This window comes from Melanerpes formicivorus, unplaced genomic scaffold, assembly GCF_026170545.1.
Source record: "Melanerpes formicivorus ecotype bairdi unplaced genomic scaffold, bMelFor1.0.p_v2 SCAF_50, whole genome shotgun sequence".
Lineage (NCBI taxonomy): Eukaryota > Metazoa > Chordata > Aves > Piciformes > Picidae > Melanerpes > Melanerpes formicivorus.
The window spans coordinates 2,526,696-2,551,325 of NW_027142402.1; the positions used below are offsets into that span (position 1 = coordinate 2,526,696).

At 46.3% G+C, this 24,630-nt stretch overlaps 1 protein-coding gene across 1 annotated transcript in view; it reads left to right on the forward strand.

Moving 5' to 3' along the window:
* LIN28B (lin-28 homolog B) overlaps positions 1–24,630 on the forward strand; it is an 82,674-nt gene that overhangs the window by 24,617 nt on the left and 33,427 nt on the right. The gene's annotated exons all lie outside the window — the stretch shown is intronic.

Sequence of the window (24,630 nt, forward strand, 5' to 3'; positions counted from 1 at the left end):
GCTGTGGTGATAAAAATGTGAATGAAGCTGCCATCTCCTCTGGTGCAAAAGAGCAGAATGCTGATGTGCCTTCAGGTAGGGGTGGAGAGATAGCAAAGGTGGTACTGAGTTCTCAAGGGGAAAAGGCAGCTGTGGGTACTGGAATGAGTACAAGCATTGGAGCTCTCCTTGGCAGCATTTTGCACAGAAACAGAATGGTTTGGATTGGAAGGGACCTTAAAGATCATCTAGCTCCAACTTCCCTGCCCTGGCAGGAACAGCTTCCACTAGACCAGGTTGCTGAGGTAGAATGTTTCAGGGATTTTTTTGGGTCACATTTCAGTTCAATCTTAGCCTTTTCCCTTTCTTGTTTAAGTGATCACAGTTATGCTGTGCCTTTGAAATGTGTGGAACTGCAGTTTGCAAAAGGCACTATTTATACAGCTTTTGGAGGAGGAGGAATTTTTGCTTCATTGCAATGTGGCTTTCCTGCTGCTGCAGAACACAACTAACTGTATTTACAGGACATGGTCATGATAATTTGGCTGTATCATTTCAGCAGAGAGGGCAGAGCTTAGTGAAATGAGTTGGTAATCTGAAAAGTGTAGCTCCTTAGTCACTCCAGATGCCTAAGTTTGAAAATTAAATGCATCAACACATTTGAACAGTTACTTGTCTGAGAGTATGTAGGCTGTCTACTGGGGGACTTCCCTAATTGTGGAAAATCCACCCCCTGCCCTGTACCCCAGCAGTGATGAGGCCAAGCTTTGAGAACTGGGTTCAGTTTTGGTCCCCTCACCACGAGAAGGATATTGAGGTGCTGGTGTGTGTCCAGAGAAGGGCAAAGAAGGTGAAGGGTCTGGAGAACAGCTAAAGGAACTGGGGTTGCTCATCCTGGAGAAGAGCCTGAAGGCTGACCTGGCTTTCTACCACTCCCTGAAAGAAGGTTGCAGTGAGGAGGGGGTTGGTCTCTTCCCCCTTATAACAAGTGATAGGATGAAAGGAAGTGGCTTCAAGTTGCAGCAGGGGAGGTTTAACTTGGCTATCAGAACAAACAGGGCTCCCCAGGGAGGTGCTTGGATCCCCATCCCTGGAGGTGTTCCAGAGACATGGGTGTGGTGCTGAGGGACATGGCTTAGTGGTGGACTTGGCAGTGTTGCATTCAATGATCTTAAAGATATCTTCCAACCCAACCCAGTGCTATGATTCTATCCTTGATCTATTATCAGTGCAGAAGCCAAGGAAATCACACAGGCACTTTCTATTGAAGGTCCTAATCTAGTGCTGGAATTGCTGTATTTGAAGGAGGGAGGCTGAAAAGGTTTGATTGGGTTTGTTAGTATTTTATCCTGCTAGAATTGTGCTAACAGGTGAAAAATGAGAGAATGCACATAATCAATACTTGGTGTGCATGAATAGGTCTACAAAATCAAATGCTCCCTGGCTGCTACAGACCTTGTTAGAAAATACTGTTGTTATGGCATTAACAAATGCCTTCTTCTCATGAAGGTAGCTGATAGTGGCCTTCCAATCACAGACAATCTGCTCCTCCTCTCATTAGCCAGGGTCATATGTAGATATGCAAGAGCTGAGGGATATCATTATCATTATAATCATTATTATTTCTGGATTACTTTTTATTGTAGTGCTGCTTGAGGCTGCTTCATCATCTGTGTTAGAACTTACTTTGTTTATGGTCATATAAATGCACACACCAAAAGAATCCCTGGGCTGAAAGTGACAGCCTTTGTGTACTTTAAGTCAACTAGAACAAGTGTGAACTTGGGGGTTGTTTTGATGTCTCCCCCCCCCCCCCCCCCCCCAAAAGTATAGATGTCTTTAAAATCTCTTAATAGTGCCTATGTGGTATGATGTTAAAAAAAAAACCCAAAACATCAAACCCTTTATTTCATTTTACAACTGTGTTTTGCAAGGCAGTAATCAAACTCTTGGCTGGTTTTATGGGCTCTCTGTAATAGCAGAAATAAGGGGGTTTAAAAAGCCTCTGCTGACCATGTCTAGTAATTTCTGAATATTCTTAGGCTCATTACATTGCAAATAGTAGAAATGCATAAAAATCTTAATGCACAACTTACCTAACAGACCCAAGCTGGCTCCTGTAGACTTGGGAAGCAGCCTCCCCCAACTACTCCCTGTTTTTACCAGGTGTGTATTGCTCTCTTATCTGGCCCAACACACAGGGATTGCAAGTTGTTGAAGTGGAATGAGATCAAAGAATTATTTGCAAACCTGATAGCTACCCTCTCCTCCAGGTACTAAAACCAGTAGGACATCAGGTGGAAGGCAAGTTGAGAGTTTCTTCAACAAAAACTCTTCCTCAGTGTAACGAAACCGTGGCATCCCTTATTTTCTGCTAGATGTTACAGACCTGAGGGGCAAGTTCTGTTCCATCTTCTCACACAAAGTGGTCCCACTGACCTGAGAAACATGGTCAATAAACTGGACACTATTAGCAGTGGATTTTGAGCTTCTCATATGAATGCTTTTACTGGAAGTTTGTAGTTTATATCCTAGGGGAAGGTTGGACAAAACCTTGAGCACCCTGGGCTAGTGGAAGGTGTCCTTGCTCATGGCAGGGATTTGGAACTAGATGACCTTTAAGGTCCCTTCCAACCCAAACCATTCTGTGAATCCTTTTGGTTTTGAGAGTATGGTTTTTGTACTCAGAAGCTTGAAGGCCCTGTTGTGCTCTGATTTGTTCCCTGTACAGCACCTAAAGTGTGGAGCAGTAAACAAGGGTTTGGGTCAGTGCTAATGAAAAATGAACTTAAAATGATGCAACTTAGCATAAGCTGTACACACCAGCATGACACTTATGTAACTCATTTCCCACAACATTCTGTGCTTTTTTGTGTGTGTGTAATATTTATTGTCTTGCCTAAATTCTGACCACTGCTCTGCCACTCTGCTTTGATGCAAAGCTCTTGAGCTGAGAATATTCTGGGCTTTTTTTATCTTCCTGTTGAGCAATTGCCCAAGTCTGTGTCCTTCTCTCAAAGGAGGGAAGAGTGGTAGGAGCATGTGAAATGCTCCCAGAGTGCTAAAGGACCTCTCACCACAGGTGCAGGTGGGTGCTGTTGAAGGGGAATGAAATTCACCCTTGCAGTGGGATGGGAAGCACCTCAGAATTCAGTAGAGACAGTTGAGGCCACCTGTCCAGGGGCTTGGATTTGGGGCAGAGGTAATGGGAAAACTTCTGGCAAACTTTGTAACGGCAGGGTTGTGTATCTGTGGTGACAAGGGAAGGGTGGAATCCTCCTGGAAGAGCCCTTCGTGACCTGCCTTTTCCCCAGGCCCCTGTTAGGAATGCAGAGATCCTGCCCAGACACAAGGGAGAACACTGCCTGGAGAAGAGGGGGAGGTAGCTGAGCCTTCTCTCCAGTGGGCACTTGGAGTGGAGCTGGAGGCACAGTGTGGTCCTCAAATATTTGTAGATACAGCTAGACAGAAGGTTTGCATTTCACCCCTACAGTGCTCAAATTCTCATTTCTTGCTTTGTTTGTCCGCTGCTTGGTTTGGGTTTGGGTTTGGGGGGTGGGGTGGGCCGTTCTGAGTGTGTGTTAATTAAACAAAGCAAGTTACATTGTAGCAGCTGGTTTAGGTGAATCAAAATAACACTTCTTATTGTTTTCACTTGGCAGGGCTTGCAAAACCTGTGGGAAGCGTAGGGCTGGAGTTAACTCAGTGAGGAATGCCTGGTTTCTTGTGTAGGGATTTACATGGTGGTAGCACAAACACTGGGGATGGCCAGCAGGGCATCCTGTTCCTTCCGCGGGATTCCCGAGTTAAAGTAGCACAAGTGAGAAACCAAGCTGCAAGTAAAATCATTCTGTAAAGTGTTTTTTAACTGTCTTCAGGAATCGGTGATAATTGTTAGAAGACAGACACAGTGAGGAGATTGATCTGGATGTGGAGCATGAGTAAACAGCAGAAGTGAAGAGTTTCTCTGTGGAGAACGTTGGATGTCCCACTGATGTTAAAGAGAACCGTGGGACTGATCTGTAGTCGATTAGCCAGCCAAAGATTTGTTCAAGACTTACTGTCAAGATGGAAATCCCTAATTTTAAAGATTTTCAGGCAGAAACTGAATACACCTGGAGAGAAAAGTCTTTGCTTAGACTGATTGGAATAAGATTTTGCTGAGTGCTAATTCATGCTGTTGCAAACACTTCACGCAGCAGTGAATGCCACATCTCTCACTGAGGAGTGCTTGCTTCTCCTGCACTCTTTAGTCTGCCACCTCCACTAAAAGTAGTCCATCAGCTCCTTCTCTTCTCCAGGAATTAAAAACATCAGCTGAAGTCTGACCTATCCTATCTGAAAATGTGTAAGACATTTCAACCACTCTGGTTGAAGAAGGTTCCTTTACATTTGCTCTGTCTCCTGCAGAAACCACCAAAGACTTCTGTCACGAAATCAAAATGTATTTTCTGGTTGAAGTTATGCAGTCATTAAATGCAAAGACCAAATGTTTTTGCTAGACAGAAAGCACTCCCCCCCCAAATCAATCTGCAGTCTGCTTTGGGGAACAAAAATCTCATTTTTGTTTAGTAATATAATTGGTGAATTCAGATTTATTTTTTACATGAATCTTCATTAAATTCTTTTCATGAAGCAATTACTTCTCTTTTCTTTTTTAATGGAAATTTGATTTATCCTTCTAATCTATCAGGGTTTTTTTTTTTCCCCCTGTTGATAGTTTATTGGAAAGTGGTAGCTTATTCCATGCTTAAGTGGGTTTATTGTTAATCTTCACCATAGGGATGATCATTTCTTCAACTGGTGACAACTGTAGATGGACCAAGATTAGACTGGGCAAGTGGCTACAGTTGGAGCAGTCTCCCTTTGTCAAAGATTAATTATTGGCCGTGTTCATTATTCAAGAGTATAATCACTACAGGAAGACATCACCACTACCAGCTAACGCCGCTTCTGAAATCCTCCTTTTCTCAGTTGCAAACGTATAAAGTGCAGGCTAATCGATTAGCTGATGTAGAGGCAGATGACTCAGTTCTGCCCTTTCCCATGCCACCGCCAAAGCGGGCAGGACGACGGAGATGCTGCAGCTTTAATGCAGCAGCAGCATAAACCCCGAACTGGTTTTAAGGTTTAGCTGAAGGGCTGAGGGAGGCAGTGAGGGAGGAGGGTGCTTTTCCTAGCTGGGAGTGCAGTGAGCAGGAGCCTCCTTAACCCGGTGTCCCCCCCCTACCAAACACCCCCCGGCCGGAGGTTGAGGAATTCGCAGCCCCCCGGCTCGGGTTGCAGCCCCCGCGATCAAACTGGGGAAGGCAGGGTCAGGGCCATTCATTGCCTATCGCTTCCTTGGGCCATTTATAACCGAGGCAGTTAACTGTGGCCCGAAGAAGTGATTGATGTGCAAGATTCCAAGATTTTTCTTTTCATTACGCTCTTCATGCGGGTTACATTTTTTAATTACTTTCATTTTTATTTTTTTTACAAAGAAAGGGTAATTGAGCACACGGTGCGGAGCTGGAAATGCTGGCTGGCGTTTTGGAGGAGGGAAATAACGATAGGAAAAGCTGTCTGGAGGGTCTGGAGGGGCCAGTGCTGCAGTCAGCGCATTCAACCATCTTTTCAGCAAGGCATCTGCTGGCTGGGCTGCGCGGCGCTGCGGGCACGGTGCGGGTGGGCACCATCGCTGCCTCCCGTGCTGGAGGAGCTGCCACGGAGCAAACGCGGATTAAAACAAACTGTAACTTGTTTATTTATTCCTCCCCCCGCCTTGAGATTAGCAGCTACCGGTGCCGGCGCTAAGCGCCAGGGTAGCCCCCGTCTGCACGGGCATCAAGGCTGCCGCAGGGAGCACCCAGCGCTTTGTGCCCCTCTCGCAGCCCGCACGCCAGGCGCGGGGCTGCCCAACAAGATGGCGCTGGAGCGCCCGGCCCGGCCCGGCTCGGCTCGGCTCGGCGGAGGCTTCTCACCTGCAGCCCCCGCCGCATCCTTCAGCCGCAGCCATCGGATTCTTCGCCATGATGAGCGGCGGCCGCGGGCAGCTTTTCGGCCCGGAGGCCCCACCCGCCGCCAGTGCCACCCTTTGTTCCTCGGCGGCGGGGTCCTGCCCCTTCCTCCGCCCCACGGGCGGGAAGCTTGGCCGCGGGCGGGCTGTCAAAGGGGGAGCCGGGCAGGCGCGCCCCTCGGCAGCGCCTGTGCTGTTCGGAGCACGGCGGCTCGCCCGCACCCTTCGTTTGCAAGGGGGTGCAGCCGTGGAGCTCCGGAGATGCCCCTGCTCTAACCCTGTGCGGCGGGGGCCGGCCCGAACCGCTGCCTCTCCCCGCCCGGCTCGGTCACCTCGGGGCCAGGGGCGAGCCGTCCACCCAGCCTCTTGGAGCCCTCCCGGCTAGCAGCAAGGGTGCAGACCTTGTAATGGAGGGGCTGGAGAGCTTGGGCATCCGGGGTGATGTCTCTTCCCTCTCCCCCTTCACGTTAAAACCCACTGTGCAAGCAAATAAAACAAAAGCAGCTTCCTTTTAAGGAGCGCATGAAACCCGAGCTGAGCGTTGTGTTTGTTTGTTTGGCTTGCTTGATGCTTAGAGGAAAAAGGAACCCTGGATGGGGAATTAAATGTATGCTAGGAAGCCAGACAGTTGGTGATTTTTCTTCAACCTCTCAGCTAAATAGCTAAACTTCCCGTCCTAATGACCGAGCAGCACATGCACTGTGTTGAAATAGTAGTTTTTTTTTTCCCACAAATACCTGAAATTTTCAAGTGAAAACGTTTTTGCCAACACCAAAGAATTTTTCTTCGACTTGTTAGAACTTTTTCAGCAGCTTTTTTTTGTTGTTTTTACCTTGCGGCTCACAGTTTCTCTTTTGATTTACCTTCTGAGTGTTGCAACCTGAACGGCACAAAGGCTTTGCAAAACGCTGGGCAGAATGATCTACCCTTGTTTATTTTGAAGGAGAACACAACCCTCCTTCATGCTTTAAAAAGTCCTTCAAAAAGATTAATGAGTGTAGGATTCCAATTCCTGCAAGCACTTGTTCTTTGAAAGTAACAACTATTTGGGTAAATAAAGCTTTCAAGATCGAGGCTTTAAATAGGCAACTTTTAAAGAGCCCCTTTAAAAAATGGTCTGCTGCTTTAGTCTGGACTTGAGCACATTTTGTCACGGACTTGATGGAATTTTTGTGATTTACTTTCTTGTGTAATTATGATTTCTCTGCTTAAAGTACTGTTTAATTGAGGGTAGTGTTGGTAGCCCAAAAGTATATGCATATATATATATATATATATATATATATATATGCACTTAGACATATACACACACACATGTATACTTTATATGAAATACAAACCCCAACAACACTTCTTCTGCAAAGGAAACAAAATCAATCAGTCTTTAACAGCAGAGGTCTTAATATATTGACTTTTTCCATCTAGGTGGGTGAGTTGTGTGAAACTGATTTGCAGGTTCTCTGGCTGTGGTTTCTGATAGTTTAACTAACCATTTTTTCCTTTATTTTTTTCCTATTCAAAAATGTAAATCCCCTTCGAGGCTGTGTGTGATGATTCACACCTCTGGGACAGCCTCCCCTATGGGATGAGTTTTGCGTAGATCCCTTGACTGTGATACATTTGTGTCACTCCTTTTCCGGCAGCATCCAGCTCGCTGGAATCTTTTCTTTTCCCCCCCCTTCTGATAACATTTTTCTTTGCAAACGATTTTTTTTTTGTTAGATGCACCTTTTATGAAGGGAATTTGTCCTGCCAGAACCCTGAGATTCCTCTGGTTGTCTCAAAATAGTGTAGGGATTCAAGGCTGCTTTGCTTGGGTTGTTAGCTTCACATAGGTGACACATGAAAGTGTCAAGCAGAAGTATTTCACATTTCAGGTGCAAATAACTTTGTCTCAAGTTTTCTGTGGCTTTCACTAACTCAGGTGTGCTGTCTGGCTGTGGAGTTTCAGATTAGCATGGGGTTGGCTTACAAAATGTACATTTTCCTTTGATTTATCCTGCGTGTCAGATAATTGGAGTGTTCAGCTAATGTTTCCAACTTATTTTAACCTTTGTATGTAAAATTCCTTGTCTGTTTTTAAGGTTAATGTTAAACCTTGCTTTTACAGCCCTAAGTGGGGGGTGGGTATAAGTGCTTTTCCAAACCCCCAAATCTCAGAAAGCCCGGTAATTGGCATTCCATACACCACTGCTTTAATGGCATTTGGGTTGCTATGCATCAAACTTTTTCTCGCTGTTTCTGTGAGCCCCAGAGTTGTGCTGCGTGGTGGTTTGGAAATGAAGCACCTCTGTTAATCTTGAAAGGGGGGAAGAAAAATAGTGGTTTGCTGAAGATGTGATGCTCTGCTAGTCTTTTGTTTGGCTTGGTTGGTTTTCCTTCTTGGAAAAGAGGAGCCTGAGAGGTGACCTCATTCATGGTTATAAAGATGTGAAGGGCAGTGTGGGGAGGACGGAGCCAGGCTCTGCTCAGTGATGTCCAGTGACAGGACAAGGGGCACTGGGGGCAAGCTGGAGCAGAGGAGGTGCCACAGGAACAGAAGGGAAAACTTTTTAACTGTGAAGGTGACAGAGCCCTGGAGCAGGCTGCACAGAGAGGTTGTGGAGTCTCCTTGTCTGGAAGCGTTCAAAACCCACCTGGCCGTGTTCCTGTGTGACCTGCTCTGGCAGGGGGGTTGGACTGGGCATTTTACCTTCAACTATTGCTTTCATTTCAAAGAGGATGTAACCTATAATAAATACATAATTTCAGAACTACCCATGGAAATTTTGGAAGTCTGAGCAAGGAGGAGTTGTGGGTGGTTGGGGTTTTTTATTATTTTATTATTATTGTTTTTAATTCTCAGGCAGTGCTAAGGAAACAGAGCTGAGCCACATGCAGTGTCTGCTGTAGGCATTTCTGCTGCCTTCCCTTCCCCTCCTCCATCTTGTTTTCCTTTTTCACAAGTTTTCTGGTTGTGCTCTCTCTTGACCCCTCTAAGTGAGCTCCTGGCCACACAGCTCAGAGGTAAGAGCAGAGAATGCCCCTGCTGGATTGAAACGAGTGCACAAGCGGGCAGGAAGCCTGCAAAGGCAGCAGAAGGGAAGAGAAGATCTTCTGGTTTGTCTGTAAAATAATGCAGCAGTGTGAAGCCAGGGCTGGGGGGTTTGTACAGAGTGTTCAGCATTTAGTACTGAAAGAGAGAGCACAGCAATCTGTTAAACATCCCTAAATAGATCTCCTTACGTTCTGGTTTTCCATTGTGATGTTATCACAGTCGAGAGGAAATAAGAGCAGTTAAAAGCACTCTCGATCTAAAACAACAAGACCCAAATTGATTGATGATTCCCTTTCCACTTTTCTGTTTCAAACAAGTTTCCCCTAAGATGAACCCTTGAAAGCCACAGTTCCAATATCCATTGGTCCTTACAAATGCCCTTTTATTTATTCCTAAGAAAGGCCATCTCTGAGCAGTGCATAAACACACCGAGTTTGGCATTCTGAAGTTGAGCTTAACTTAATAATGATATTGTAAACCCTTATGCTAACAGATTTAACTGTTTCATGGCATTGGTATCCTGGGTTCAGTGTTCTGGAGAGCAGTGTCATCAGTTACAGAATACATGCAGCAAATCCTTGTGCTTTGGGGATAAATCATGCTGCTCTCTGGTTAGTTGAGCAGATGATGAAGCTATTTAAAAGCATTTTAGAAAGTGCTTCTTTAAGCAAGCGTGGTCAACATACATTCCTCTTGCCCTTGCATCTTCAAAGTCCTGCCAGTGGTTGGTTTGATGTTCATCTTGCCTTTGACAGTATTTTAGCCACCACCATTTGTTGCTGGTGTCAGAGCCCTGAGTGCCAGGGAGCACACTCTGCAGTTGATGTCACATTTCCATGTTTATCAGCACAGCCAGGGGAGGAATTCCAAAGTCTGTGCAAGTATCTGATTGTAGACTCCCCTGAATGCTGTGTTCAGGGACTTCAGACAGACTTATCAGAGAAAATCCAGGTTGAATTTGTTTGGTCTTTTTTTTCCCTTTCTTGTTTTTCTCCTCCTTGCCTGTGGCTCTGCTTTTTACATGTCTGTGGATTCAGTTTCTTGGCAACTGCTTGTTGATTATGTTAAAAAGTTGTGCAGAGATTTCCTCAGGACACGGGAACCAGGAGGACTGCTGCTGAGCTGTGCTCACAGGTAGCAGGGTACAGGTTCTTGCTCAAATTAAGTCAGGGGGCAGCTAAACATAATTGCTACAAACACCTGCCTGATGGGTAGAAGGAAGCCTCCCTTATTAGCTGAACCAGTGTTACTCTCATAGTGGGCTTTAAGATTCCATCTAGTGATAAATAAAGCAGGGTCAGGAGCAGGCTGAGGCTGTGGAGTGTGATCCTCCTCCCAACAACCGCAGCTGGCACATCTGGCAGAAGGATGCAGACCTGGTGGCATTGCTTCAGTCAGCAGCCTGAGTACAGCTGTCCCTGGCTTTTGGGGAATGGGACAGAGGTGGGGAAGGAAATAATTTTGCCAGATGGGGGTTAAATTATGCTGTTGCCACCTTGCTTCAGAGCCAGGGAGTGATGCCCAGACTGTTTAATTAGCAATATGTACATAGCCTGAGACACAGAGGGATGGAGAGGCTCCAGGAGAGACTTGCAGAACGGGTGGATGTGTGGCTGCCAGCAGCTGTAGTCAGGAGCCCGTGAATCACAGTGACTGTGGTCCTGGTAACGTTTCAGTAGCCCCAAAAGTTTGTTGACTTTATTTCTTATTCATTATCTCCTCACCTTTCTGTTTGATGTGACAGATGGCATAGATTTATTCCCTATCCAAAAGGATTAGGACATAGCAGATTTTCTTCCAAAGCTGGGTAGGTAAACTCACACAAGGGTTAGCTTGTACCTGGGGTTAGCTTGTACCTGGTTTTGGGAACAGCTTTGCAGGAGATCTACCCTGTGCAAGTGGGATAGAGACAATTTGCAGCAGTGTGACTTCACATTGGCTTGAGCCACAGGTGAAGGTGTCCTGAGCTGTGTGCAGTTGGCTGTGAGCGACTGAAGCTCTTGTGCCATGTGGGAGGTAACAGCAACTCTCTGAGCACACGTGCAGATGCCATGTGTGGATGCACTGACTCATGTTAATGTAATTACCTCATTGTAATTGAGTTAAGTACAATTGATTTAACAGTAGTGAAGATGAGCCCACAGTTACAGTCTGAAAAGTGACTTCATATTTGATTGTCAGAATTAATGAGTCTTGCAGGGGGCTGAAATTTCTCTTCATGACACAGTGAACAAAGAGTGTGCTTAACTTTAGTCCCAGCCTGAGTGGAGCTTGCCCAGGGTGGTACTTTTTGTTTGCTTGCATTTATTTTTCAAACCCTGGTGGAGCCTGTCCATAACTTCTCCAGCTTTGGCAGAGTGGGAGGGCTCAGCAGCTGTGCACAGCACTGCTCTGTTTGAGCTGTTCTGGAGGCTGAGTTCCAATGCTGGGCTGGGAATTGCTTTTCTTGCCACTTAATGACTTTTGGAGGGCATCTTGTGGCAATTTTCCAAGCCCTGAGGTTTGGTGCTCTGCAGGCTTGATCTGTTCTCAGAGATGGTTTGGTTTGGTTGGGTTTTTGAATTCCTGCTTTCTATTCCTACAAAGCTCAGCTACTTCTCCAGACTAACTCCAACAGCAGTTGCTCTCTGATTCAGCATTTATTAATCCATAATTTGGGAGGCAGTGGATGTATAAACATACCAAAGGAGTTGAAAACAAAATTGGCATCTTGATTGCATTGTATCAGATATGAATTGCATCAATTTGGTATGTTAATATGAACAGATTTGCTCCTCAGTGAAGTGGTTAGTTGGGTTTGTTTTGCTTTTTTCCACTCTGAAAATATTTTCACTGTAGTTCAGAGATCTCTGGGCTGGTTTTGGTAGCTATTGAGAGAGAGATTTTGGCACAAATTCCAAGTTCTCCATGAAGAACTCATTTGTGTCCCTCTGACTTCTGTCCATGGGGTGTGTGACTAATGAAACATCCCACAAAGAAAAATATTTTGAGATGGCTGTTACATGCTAAACTTAATTTATCTCTGAAGGGTTTTGTGGCTGCTACTCTCAGGGTCTGATCTGACATCACGACTGAGCCCACTGGGGCTGGCTGCATCAGAAGGAGCGATCTTGCCTGCTGTGCTCTCTGTACCCTTGGCCCAGGCTCCAGCATGAGTCAGCCCAGCGAGCCAAACCTGTTGTAAGACCAAAACAAACAAATTGCCCCTGCCCCCCAGCCTTTTTGTGTGTGAGTAATTTCGTGCTGGCTTGCTATCTAAACTGCTGACGACTCGGGTGAGAGCCAAACCTTGTACGCGGGGTGGAGGAAGGAATCTGCAGCTGGGGAGAGGAGGGAGCTGCTCCCTTTTCCTGAAAAGCCTATAATTTAAACTAAAAATGGCACGAACAACTTTATCTGAGCAACTCTAATATGTTAGCTTTGTTGCCATTGCAGAAACACTTGGCTTCTGCAGGCAGGATGCTCTGTCTATCTGCCTGAAGATACCCAGGCCTTTGTCCACACTTTGGTAGGAAGTCAGTAAGGTAGTGTAAGCTCAGGCTGCTGGTGTAAGAGCCAGGTATTTTTCCTTTACCAGCAGCTCATTTGTAATGTTTTGGGTTGCCTTGGTTAGTTGGTTGGTTTTACTAGTTCTTGCATCTTCAGCTCTTCCCAGTTGCAGGAGGGAAGCCTGAGGTCTTGAGTCTGTGGAGCATCTCCTGGGTGTGTTTGTTTTTATGGTGTCTGTGCTGTGCAGTTGAATGTCCTAACTCTGCCAGGAGCTGTCCCTGCCCTCTCTTTTAAACTTTTTTCTCATGCTTTTGGTTAGCCTCAGGGGCTTAATTCCCTGGAAACATTGAGGCTGGTTAATCAAGCTGATTGGTGTTGGAAAAACACCCCAAACAATCTGACTTGAATTTTGTGCTGTTCTGCCTGTTCTCTGGTGAACATTTCTGATTTCTTGTCTCAGAAGTACCTTGCCTCTCTACACAGCAGACATTGAGGAACCTGAAGAGTATTCTTGTGTCCACAGAACAAAGCCAGCCATAAGAAATCCCACATAGCATAGGAACTGCAAGAGCTTCACAGGTGACTAACCCTGAACACAATCTTGGGCTTTCCTTGCATTCCTAAAATACTCATTCACATGCCACAGTGGCCATGTAAGTGCTCTGGGAGGTGCAGCAGCACTCTGTAGCTGTAGGGAAGAGCTGGTTTGCTAATGTGTCCTTAAGAGCCATTGAATGTGAGGTGTGTGTTTAAGCAAGTGAGATAGATTAGGTAAGACTGGCCTCAAAATGATCTGCATGAGCTCACCTGAGCCAGCTGTAGGAAGCTCTCCTCCTGTTCTGTGTTGGTTTGGGTTTTTTTCCCCTGTCTCTGTCCACAAGCAGATGCTGCTCATGAGCAGACATGCACTGGACACACATGGTCCTGCAGACTACATCACTTACCTGTCTTGAAAGAGGCAGTTACTTGTCACAACTGTTCTGTGCAGGTTTTTCCCCAGGGTCTGGAAGCTCAGGGTGGCTGTGACTGTCTCAGTGCCTGATTGCACTGCTGCACAGCCTGCCAAGCCTTCCTGCAGTGCTCTATGCAGCCTCATACCCACACCTGGATAATCACTGTGTTCCCAGCTAGCTGAGACAGGCAGTCTGCTCCCCACTCATCCCTGGGTACCCCTGTGCAAGCCCAGAGCTCTCAGGTCTCTTCTCCCATGGCAGGAGGGGTGTGTGCAATCTCTGCCTTCCCTGGTTGTGTGGAGCCTGGATGACTCCTGTCAACCAGTGGATCCTGCTTGTCCCCTTTCTCACCTGTAGCAGTTTTGAGTCTCCACCTAAAGATGGGGATTTAGAGGGAGTCAGCACAACCTGACTCAGTTAAAAACATGAGCATCTTCTCCAGCTCTCCACATGTGGTGGAATCAGAGCACAGCACCTACTGTGTGCTCACCACTGGTGCTTCCATCTTCTGCAGTTCACTGATACCGTGCTTTCAGGGATCTAAGTAGGGTGGGACATGAGCAGCCTTTCAGGTGGGACTGCTGCTCATGCTGATGGCAGTCTGCTTGCTGCCACTGTGTTTTGGGGAGGTGGTGTGGCATTTTGGGGGTTCCAGAGGACAGTAGAAACAAATCATCCCTGAGGATTCCCTGTGTTCCTACTCCAGGTTTTTTCCACTTCATCTACCATCTTCCAACCCCATGTTTACCAAAAGCTGAGTAATTCCCACACATGGAGAGTTTTTCAGGTTTTTTTTTCCTGATAGGTTCACTTCACTGCACCTCCAGCTTCATTGCATCTCCACAGCTATTTGTAGCTGTAACTGAGAGCCAAAGGCTGCACAAATGGATGTGGAGCCCTGCTGAGGTGAATCTGCTGGGAATCATTAGAGTTCATTTAACCAGAGCTTGAGCAGTTCCTCAGTAGCCTGCCTTCTCCTCTGCTGCTTCTCCTGGGTCTGCTTGCTTCCCCTCCCAGTGGGCTACCTCTATGGAAGCTGCTGGTGCATGGACTGCTGGACACATGCATCCACTGCCTGGATCAGAGAAAGCCTTAGTGGTTAAACACTGCAGCATCCTGTTTCTCTGCAGGGTAACATGTACAGGAGGCACTGCCAGAACTCAAGTTACTGGCAAGTAATTTTTTTTTCTGCCAGCAAGAGCTTCCTAGCTAACCTTTTATTATACTTGGTAATGGGCACCTTGTGTGGCCCAGTGTTTAATTTGGCCTCTGCTTGATTTATGTATTTGATCAAGCCAGGTTATGGAGCTGGCTTTAAATTACACATACATATGCACAGGTATATAAACTGTGAGAAGGGAAAACAGGGCTTTTTGGGGTTGTTTTTTTTTGCAGTCAAGGAAGGGGGGGGGAAAAATAACTTAGAAATACTCCAGTTGAAGTTGCACATAAAGCTGCAAGTCCAACCCCTTTTGATTCCTCTCACTTTGATTCGTGCTCTCTTGCTTTTTATGGTCGCCCAACGTAACGCGTCGTGCTTTCAGCTGCAAATGACTGCATCCTGCAGAGCAGCCAGAAAAGAAATGTTGGCTTCAGTGTGATCATAAGGTACTGAGGGGAGTCTAAATAAAGCAATAACAGAGAGAATTTCTGCTTTGCCCCAGCTCAGCTGTGGTTCCTGCGTCGCAGTCCCCGTGTGATGTACCTCTGGTTTTAGCCTTTGGAGTTTTCTCTTTCAAACAGTCCAATAAAAATGCAGCCTGGGATTTGTTTACTTCTGGTATTAAAAGCAAACAGCTTGGGGGGCAGGCAGCTTTTATTGGACCTGTAAAGGAGTAATAGAGATGGTAGGGATTTCAGGCTGCATTTTGTTTGTCATGGGTTTCAGGTTGTTTCTGAGGGTGTGGGGAGAGGAGGGCTGGCAGCTTTCATCGGTGTTAGGCAGGCTGTGAGACCAGAGCACTGCATTAATGCAGCAAAAAAGACTGAGTGGAAACAGAAATATGTTGTAGTGTGTGTGTGGGAAATATAAATCAGGTTTCATACAGCTCTGGTTGTGGGTTGGTTTTTTAGTTTATTATTTTCTCTCCCACGTGAAGCATAATGTGATGAGGAGGAAAAGCCTTCAGCCAGAACAGAGAGGAATAAAATCATTACCTGTAAGACTGGTTTGATGTTTACTACAGAGAGGTACAATAGAAATAAGCTTGTCAGAAGTGACTGCTGCAAAGCAGCATCCCTGGTCCTGTGGCACCTTGGCCTGGAAAGGCTGTTTGGAAGAGCAGATTCCTGTTGTTGGTGCTCCATTTGACAGCCAGGATCTGCACCTCCAGCAGGCAGGGGAGGTTTAGGCTGGATGTTAGGAAGAAGTTCTATACAGAGAGAGTGATTGCCCATTGGAATGGGCTGCCTGGGGAGGTGGTAGAGTCACCATCATTGGAGGTGTTCAGGAGGAGACTTGATGGGGTGCTTGGTGCCATGGGTTAGTTGTTTAGGTGGGTTGGATTGGTTGAGGGGTTGGACACGATGATCTTGAAGGTCTCTTCCAACCTGGTTTATTATTCTATTCTATTCTAACTTGCTTGTAGCATTGACAGGACAGGAGAGAGCCCATGGCTCAAGTCACAGTAGCAAGAGGCTATTGCTGGGTGATGTGTTTAGAAGGCTTTGATTGCTCCAGTGGAATGTTTGCTCTGCATCAGAGCTAGTCAGCTGCCTGCAGTCCACAAGGAGATGTGTCTGGCATGTCTGAGGTGTAACCAGCCCACAGAAGAATCAACAACAGGCTCATCCTTCTGGCTCTGCTCTACCCCTGAGTGCCGACGGGAGCTGTGCCAGCAGATTGTCCTTAAGGAACCTTCTTTGTGCCTTCCTGCTGCAGCTGCTCTGAGCCTCGTCCGGGAGGCCTTGGCAAACCCGGACATTCCTTGGCAGAGCATGCTGAAAGAGGGGCATACAAACCACAGAGCTGACAGTGGAGTCTTCAATAATATTTCAGTAGTCTTGTGTAATCTGAGCAGAAGCCAGCATTGCTGTCATCTGCTGCATGCAGTGCCATGTGTGATTCCAGTTTCACAGCCACCTCCTCAGCAATCACAACCAGAGTAGTAAGAGACTGTATTAAAAGTAGAGCTTTTAAAGCATCTCTGGGTCCTTCCCTGGCACCGCTGCTAAGACACTGAAGCAGTCTGTCTTTCAGAGGTAAAGCCCTTTCTCCTTTTTAATAAAACCAGCTTTCATCTGCCTTCTGTTTACTCTGGAATGTTTTGCTTTCAGTGCTGTTTTCTCACTTGTATCCCTAAATCAGAAGTGTTCCCTGGAAACCTGGGATGTCCTTTGTAACAGGGCATAGCTAATGCTTTGATAACAGGAGTGGCTCCAAACCAACCCTTTCTGTCAGCTGTTAAAATGCAGCTGTTTAGAGAATTGGGGCACAGCATGTTGTAGGTTAAGGGAAATGAAGAGTTAAAGTTACAAATGAAATGCTCTCCCAAACAATAATTCAAAGGTGCTGGGAAGTTCAAGCTACTTTCTGAATCATCCACACTATCTCCTTTTGCTGCTGTGTGTTTCTAAGCCCACTCTAATTTGAAGTCACACACTCATTTCCTGTTATGTCCAGACTGGCAGACATTCATTACTGGTTTCACTGCTCTTTATTACCTTACCTGTCAAATATTTAGATGGTCTGCCCCTCCCTTTCTTCTAAAATAAGTGATAAAGCTTGGAGAAGGGTAAAATAACCTCGTGCTCATTCTCCCTCCCAGACAAAAGTGCCCTTTAATCCAGCTATTTGAATGTCTAATCAACATTGGCCATTTGATAATGTTGTATCTAATTAAGACTGGTGGTTTGTTTTAGTGAACAAATATTCTAAGCAGCATTGTACTTTGTGTGCTTCACTTCTGTCTTTGCCTTTTAAGTAAACTGGGTTTAAAAACAAGCAGTACATGCCGGTTGCTGAGCTCCAAATGCTGTAGCAGCCTTGCTGGTGACCCCTTGCCTTCTTGTATGGTTTGGGCAGGACCTTGCACAGTGCAACATGAGGCCTCAGTGGGAGCCAAGGACATCTGTACCATTAAAGTGAGCAGGATATTTGCCCAAAAGCTTGTAGTTCAAGAGAGGTTCTTGTAATGGATTCTTATCTTGGCATTGCTTAGGGCATAGTTACTCCCAGCTGGCTGAAGTATCATCTGTGCTCACTTAGTTCCTCGCTCCCTGGCTCGCAGTAGCTTTCAAGCAGGCAGCTTGCTTCTCTCTGAAGAATTAGAAGAGGTCATTGAAGCATGGAGAGGTTTGGCACTAATGCAGCTTTTCAGAAAGCATCCTCCACAGCAGGGATCTTGGGTTTCTGAGGTGAGGACCTCTGAGTCTGCCGTTGTGGCACTCTGCTGGCCTGGCAGGCTCCGTTTCTCAGCCCAGGGATTGAGGGAAGTGGTTGTAGGGTGGTGTGGGAACAGCTCCTTGGGCTCTCAGCCTGTGGGTAGCTGTGTCCAAGCAGAGGAGGAGCGAAAAAAGGAGGTAGTGGCAGGGATAGACTTCTAGCACAGTCTGAGTCAGGACTGGGCTGTAAACTCTCATTCCACTTCCACTACTTGATCTGCTCCTGTGCCTTCCCAGCCTGACAAGGGGTGAGTTGGCTCTTCTGTGGCTTGAAGAAACTGTAGCCCCTCTGCCAGATGCTGCTTCTCCACAGAAGCTTAGCTTGAATTGTCTGCCAGGCTATCTCTCCAGCCCATTCCTCACAGGCTACCACCCCTGGTCCCCATCATGGCCCAGTCCTTCCACCATCCTGTTTCTTGCCCCTTGAGAAAGTGAAGTTGCTGAGTTGCAGCACAATTCAACCACCATCCTCTCACTGAGCTCCATCCTTCCCACCCCACAGTCTTACTGCTCACAAGATCCTTTCTGTCCTGGGTTGTATATGAGCCTGTTAGGTGGACAGGAAACCTTTACAAAGCTAAAACATCTCCTGGCACATGGAACTGTCATTGCCCTACATGGAGGAGCAGAGGAATATCTTAGGTCAGGTGTGGAAGATAGAGGTGCTGCAGCTGCTTCTGAAAATGTGGCTAAGGACACCAGAAAGGTGTAATAAATCTGGAGGACACTGTGGTTTGGTTTTAGGTGAAACAACTCTACAGCAGTCTGTGCTTTCTACCAGAGGACCTTTTCAGCTCTTGAGAGAAGCAGCAAGCTATGCGGGTCGTATATTACACCTTCCTCTGCGCTGCCACCTGCCTCATGGCAGGCAATAGTTTTCTTACCCAAGAGTAGTTCAGCACAGACGTGTAGTAGTTATCTTGGACTTGGAAGGACTTCCTGACCTTATAGAAACACCCTGATGGTTTAAAACATGAAGTGGGCTAATGTGGTTTATGTTCAGTGGGATGTTGAAAGGTCAGCAACATTTTAAGGTGAGCATTTATTAAAAGAGGAGAACTTGTTAGTGGTCAGAGGTGAGCTGAAGTACTGGAGGCTTACATGGGGGAAAGATTCAACTTGAATCTCAAGTAAAGGAGGAGGATAATTGTGGGAAAATCCCTAATCCTTCTAGCTGAGAACCTTCTCCTGGGAGAGAGATTGGTAGAGAAAAGGAAATGCAAAAGGAAGGAGGAGTAGATTGTGAAAGGAAGTCACTTCTTAGAGGCTGTGGTGGAACAAGGAGTGGAAGTATTAAGCTGGGTTAGAATTTACTGAAAGCTCTTCATAGTTAAAGTAGTAAAAGTTTCTTTAGACAAATTGAGAAAGGGAAAATCCTGCTGTGAAGGGAGGGTGGTTTGGAAGTAGATAGAGCAAGCCTTTGGTCCAAGGGCTAAAGAAATACCTGTGCATGCTTCTGGGGGAGCAGAGTGACAGTGTGGGGACAGCAACAGGATGGCAAAAGGTTATGACCATGACTAGGGGCGAGGTGGAAGTTTAAGATCCAAGCCAACTCCAAGTGAATCAGGATGTGAAACTGCTGTGTGCCAGCTGTGCTGTGGCTGCTGCCAACCTACCAGTGCTTTCCCTGCTCCGTGGTTCCTCGCAGCAGCTCACCCCATCTAATAAACATTGTATACCTGTGGCGTGCCTGGCTCCCTGTTGCCAAAGAGCTGAGGTGCAACTCTTCAAGAAATGAAGTCATCTAGAGCTTTGTTTTCCAAGTTAGTTTGTATTCTGTTGAGCTTTGTGAACTACATTTGTAATACTGTGAAGCTTTTACATAAAAATACTAAGGAGCACATTCTCTTGCCCTTTCCCCACTGCCTGCCCTGGAGCTGGCTGAGCCTTTCTGTGAACAGATTTAGCTTGCTGGAAAAACAAAAATCTGTCCCTGTTTCCTCTTCCTTTTATCCTCTCCCCAACACACACACACACACTTTTTAAACTGGGTTTGTTTCCTGTCAGATTAGTGAGTTAACTTGGCTTATGGGGAGCACTGAGAAGTGCCAGATTTGGTGCAAGATAAGCCTGGAGGAGCAGGAAAGAGCCCATGAGGTCAGCAGCAGCAATGGCAAGATGCCTTGTGGGTGCCTGGCCTTCCAGTGCTGCTACTGCAGCAGAGGTGCATGTTGCTCTGCTCTGGGGAGGGGCTGGGAGGCTACTGGTCAGTGGGGGTGGATTTTTTTTGGTGTGGTGTTTTTTGCATTCTGCTTGAAAGGATCATCTTCACAAACCTCCTAAAAAGATCTTTAGGTGGACAGCAGAAGTCCTTGCAGCAGTGCTTGTGCCATGCAAGGGATTGTTTTGCAGTGCTTCCAGCACTTGCAGTGCCTCCAACACTTGCAGTATCCAACAGTTAAGTTCTGGGTTTGGCATACTGCAGCAAAGAGCACTGCTGTAGAGCCAGTGTGTAAGTCGTTTCCCTGCTGTGTCCCCTCACTGGTGGTGTGCTCCAGGGTCGTTGGCTCTTGATGGAACTGCACTGAGTTGTTTTGGAGAGAATTTCTTCAGGTTTTCAGGGTGGTTGGGCTTCAGGATATGCTTCCCTTCATGTCTGGATTTAATTGTAGATCATTTTGGAGGGAAAACTGTTTTCTCACTAGGGGAAAGCCGGCATGCTGGTGGCATCTGGTGATTGTACTGACCAATCAATCAATCAATCACCGGATAAAAAGGGGCAGAAATGAGAAGATACAGAAAATAAACGACCTAAGCAGAATGCCACCAAATAACCCTTTCCCCACCCCCTGCCTTCTCCTTCCTCTGGAGAATTTGATGTCTGCAGCCCCAGTTGTTCACAACCCTGACCTAGAAATGGCAAAGCTGTTGTGAGGAGGTGCATGCAGGGACCTTGTCCTCCCTATGTGTTAATAAAAGTAATGCACACATATCAGAGGCCCCTGCAATGAGCCTGAATTCCAAACTTCCTTTCTTTTAGAGAGAGGTGGAAGCACTCCCTGACACTGCCCAGGGAATGGGAGTTTTTTCCTTTGGGGACCATCTTGCTAATACTTTATATTGATTATGGTTTGATTTTTGTTGTTGCTTCATGGGAGGAACTGCTTTCCAAGAACTTTTGTGAGCATGGACTTCTCTACTCTTTATTTTCTGTTGTTGTTCTTGTTGTGGCTGACACTCCTTAGGAAGTTGCCAGCATTTTTGGACCAAGCCATTCTTTGTGGGCATAGATGTGTTGAGGATGGATAGTGCAGGCTAACATAGCAAGAAATAATAGGATAATTATTGAAATAGATAAGAGGAAAGCATTACAAACTAGAAAAGGAAAAAAGAAGAAAATAAAAAGGAAAGAAAGGGAGGGAGAAAAAAAGAGAGAAAAGGCCCTGTGAAGTTAAAAGGAAAAAGGGGAAAAGAAACAAGCTCCAGCCTGAAATCACTGTATTGACTGCTGGTAAAAATAACAGCAAGGTCTTTGACAGCTGAAAGAGAGAGCAAGGAGGAAAAGCATGTTGCTTTTAAGGTTTTTTTTTTTTGTTGTTTTTTCTTTCTTTTTTAACCTTTGTTGCTTGGCTGTGTGCCCATGCAGCCCATTCAGGGCTCTGGAAATGCTTCGCTGACTCGAAACTCTGGCTGCTTTGAATTGTGTGGCTTGTATTTGTTTAAGTAATGTGAGGCAAATACTGAGCTGGGTCCTCTCAACCTTAAATTATCAACTTTACAAGACTTTTCTCTCTTTTTTGCTTTTCTTTTTTTCTTCTTCTTTTTTTTGCCCAGCTCTTCAGGCAAGTTGAGGAGGGATTCAGGGTTTAGATATGTTTTGTTGGTTTCCAACAGCAGGAGCAGGGAAGTCATTGTGCCCCTGTACTCACCACTGGTTAGCCACACCTTGAGTCCTGTGTCCAGTTCTGGGCCCCTCAATTTAAGAAGGACATTGAGACACTTGAATGGGTCCAGAGGAGGGCAACGAGGCTGGGGAGAGGCCTCAAGCACAGCTCTGTGAGGAGAGGCTGAGGGAGCTGGGGTTGTTTAGTTTGGAGAAGAGGAGGCTCAGGGGAGACCTTATTGCTGTCTACAACTACCTGAAGGGAGGTTGTAGCCAGCTGGGGATTGGTCTCTTCTCCCAGGCAACCAGCACCAGAACAAGAGGACACAGTCTCAAGCTGTGCCAGGGGAAGTTTAGGCTGGAGGTTGGAGGCTGGAGAAAGTTCTTCACAGAGAGAGTTGTTGGCCATTGGAATGTGCTGCCCAGGGTGGTGGTGGAGTCATCATCCCTGGAAGTGTTCAAGAGGAGATTGGACGTGGCACTTGGTGCCATGGTCTAGTAGTCATGAGGTCTGTGGTGTCAGGTTGGACTTGATGATCTTTGAGGTCTTTTCCAACCTTGTTGATTCTATGATTCTATTTTTTCCCCCCTTCTCCTTTGTGGCTCTGGGTTGTTGTTGCACCCTCAGAGAATCTTTCCCAGTGAGCTGGCTGATAGATTTAACACAATTAGTCAGCACCAAATCCATCTATAACCCTGGAAAGCTGCTGAGGTGTGTCCAAGGAGAGCACTGCAAGTCCTTTTGGAGCAGGTTTTTCAACGTTTTCCGTTGTTAAAAGCCCTTGCAAAACAAACATGCAACACAATGTCCACTTGGGTAAAGTGATTTGTGAGAGCATCATTCTCTTACTTTGGCTTTTAAAGATATTAAAACCCTCCTTTGTGCAACTCTGTAGTGCTCTGTTTGGGAAGGAAAGCTCTGTTGCTAGAAGTGACATGAGGAGAAGAAACAATTCAGAGTCCTTAGTAATGCTCTGCTTTAGAGTCATAGAATGGTCTGGGTTGGAAGGGACCTCCAAAGGTCATCTAGTCCAGTGCAGTTGTGTTTTAAAGAAGTGCTTCTTTCTTTTGAAGCAGAAAACATAATGCAGTGTGCAGATCAAGTATCAACCTCCTGGCATTTGTTTTAGAGGAGTGAAACTTGGAGAGGAAAAAATGTGCAAGTCTTGCTGAGTCTTAATGATATCTTTCTTAGACAAAGGTGTCCGTGCTGGGTCCAGAACTCCTGAGAGATAAGGGCTTGTGTTTATCTGCTTGAGGTTCCCCTTGTGGTTAGCACCCATCTGTGCTCTCATGATTGTCTGCTTTGGGGAAGTTTACCTCTGTGTCCTAGTTTGGGACAAAAATGCATGTTCAGTTCTTCCCTTTTCACAAGATTTGCCCCTGGTGGCTGCTGCAGAGGACCTAGGGAGGGATTCACAGCACAGAAACTGTGTGTGGGATTTTTTCAGTGGGGGAGTGGTGGTGTCTCCTGGCATATTCTGAACGTGGGTGTTTGATCCTTGTGGCAAAGATCCCCCCCATGCTGTACAGGGTTTGCTTGAAAGAGTGTTGCCTTCCTGGCTGGTTTGTTTCATTGGGTTTTGTAGAATTAGTCTCTTCCAGTCGGCTTGGTGAGAAAATGTCCACATTTCCTTTGCCATACCTTGTATTTTCCTTTTAAGAAGCAGCCAAGTCAGAGAACAGATACTGACTTTCTTCTTCCATGTGTGTGTGTCCCTCTAATACCCTTCTCCCCTCCCCCATTTTTCAATAGTGCTCAACCTCTCACCTAGAAAATCTTCACACTGTTACAACATGTAGTCCTAGAGCTGCACAAGTGGATAAGCAAACCCAGCCTTTGTCCTAACCAGTGCAGCTGTGGTCGTGATTAGTTTGGCTGCTGGAAACAGCAGCAGCAACTGAGTCCCTCAGTCAGCCTGGCACCGGTAGTGCCTTGGTTGCTGTTGGTCGCTGTGTGGAACTCAGCTGCTCCACTGCTTGGGGGTTTGGGGAGCCAAGGTGTGTGTGCTTCCATGTGGTTTCATTAGGAAGAGAAAAAGAATTTCCAATTATTTGATCATTTTTATCTTAGTCTGCTGGTGCTGGGGGGGGGGGAGGGGAGGAAATGGACTTTGCAGCAGTGTCCCTCTTTAGAAAGACAGGGAGAGGTGACACAGGGACCCAGAGGTGACTCTGCTGCAGAACCGGGAGCCAGAATCCTCTTCTCCCATCTCACTGGGTGTGATTCAGCTCTGGAGTAAGGTGTTTGAGTCCTGGAAAAGTCTAGGTTGGAAAGGACCTCTTGAGATTGTCTGGCCCAGTCTTTTGCTGAAAGCAGAGCCTTGGATTAGGTCGTTCAGTGCACTGTCAAGCTGAGTTTTAGCTAAGGGAAGGGTTCTGCTTCTCTGTTTTAATTCTTGTAGTGAACTATAACTCTTAACTCTAATTCTTACATCCTCATATCTGGACGGAGTTTCCCCTGAAACAGCTCAGTCCTGTTGCCTCCTGTGGTGTTCTCCATGCATCCTTTTGAAGAGTCCAGCTCCCTGAGCTCTGCAGCTGTCAGCTTGGCCAACATTTTGCTGCTAAACTGGAACAGCAAAGACTTCCCAGCATTCATTTCACTTGCCCTGATGATGATAGTTTCTGTGAATGAAAACACAGAGCCATGCCTACCTCATGCTAACTAGACATGATTTTTGGGGTAGTGAATAGAAATCGAGCAGTTCACTGGGGCTATCTGAAGGGAACTGTGTCCAGAGTGCCTTCCTCCTGCAGCTCATTCTCCTTGGGTCTCTGATTCATTTCTCCAGCAGCTTGTTCTCCTTGGGTCTTTGATTCATTTCTCCAGCAGCTTGTTCTCCTTGGGTCTTTGATTCATTTCCAGAGCCATGTCCCAGACAGGAGGAGTACAAATTAAGACAATCTGGTCATGAAGCCATTAGGGCTGTAGAGAACCTTTGCTCTCTTTTGGTGGCTAGGCAGA